This window comes from Lactuca virosa, chromosome 5 (genome assembly GCF_052849685.1).
Source record: "Lactuca virosa cultivar CGN04683 chromosome 5, Lactuca_virosa_CGN04683_v6, whole genome shotgun sequence".
Taxonomy (NCBI): domain Eukaryota; kingdom Viridiplantae; phylum Streptophyta; class Magnoliopsida; order Asterales; family Asteraceae; genus Lactuca; species Lactuca virosa.
Window position 1 is genome coordinate 19,228,997 of NC_136430.1, and position 894 is coordinate 19,229,890.

At 45.0% G+C, this 894-nt stretch overlaps 1 non-coding gene across 1 annotated transcript; it reads left to right on the forward strand.

Annotated features, from left to right (window-relative positions):
• The first annotated feature begins 268 nt into the window (after positions 1 to 268).
• On the forward strand, positions 269 to 375 carry LOC145118357 (small nucleolar RNA R71). Its single transcript, XR_013713312.1, has one exon. It is a non-coding gene; the product is annotated as a small nucleolar RNA R71 (small nucleolar RNA).
• Positions 376 to 894: the final 519 nt, after the last annotated feature.

An 894-nucleotide genomic window follows, 5' to 3' on the forward strand; every position in this document is an offset into this window, starting at 1 on the left:
AATTGATTGGTCCAATTGAGTCAATCTCCTATCCATAGTGCTAAGCATTGCCGTCGCATCAGCCATCTCTTCAGTTTGTGCACCTCCACTGCCTTTCATTCCATCGCGTCCTGGGTTGTGATACTCACGAGAGTGCTTTGAAAATTCTTCAATCAACTCCTTGGCCAGAATTGGGTTCTTCTTTGTTAGTGGTCCTTGTGAATCAAGGAGTTGTCTAGTCATGACATTCACCCCATCATAAAATATTGACATTTCTTGCTGAAGATTTAGGTCATGTTGAGGACAATTCCTTAACAACCCCTTGTAGCGTTCCCATGCCTCGTATAATGACTCCCCCGGGTTTTGCTCAAAGTTGGCAATCGCCTTCTTGAGTTTAGAGATTTTGGAGGGTGGGCAAAACTGATCTAGAAATCTCTCACGCAATTGGGCCCATGTGGTGATTGTACCAGGTGGGAGTGCCTTTAACCAGTCTTTTGCTGCTCCCTTGAAAGTGACTGGTAGCATCCTTAGCAAAGCTGTCTCCCTTGGGATATTGGGAGTATTAAAATAATCCGCAATATCGTTCACCTCGTCTAAGTGTTTGAAAGCATCCTCGTGATCCTTCCCGTAAAATGGGATATCCTTAAGTGCAGTAAGGATATGTCCCTTCAACTCGAACATGGCATTGGCAGGAATCGTAGGATGTACTAAACCCGACCCCACATCATCTCGGATGCGCTTCTTGTAGTCCCCCATGGCCATCTCATCTATATTTGCCATCTCGTTCTCCGGCTCGTCCTCGAGTTCACTCGTATAAAGTCCAAATTTTGTGTCGGATTCGTATTCTGATTCGTGTGGAATAGGAATTAGACCAAGTTCTTCAACTTTGCCCTTATCCTTTGAGGCTGAACTTGA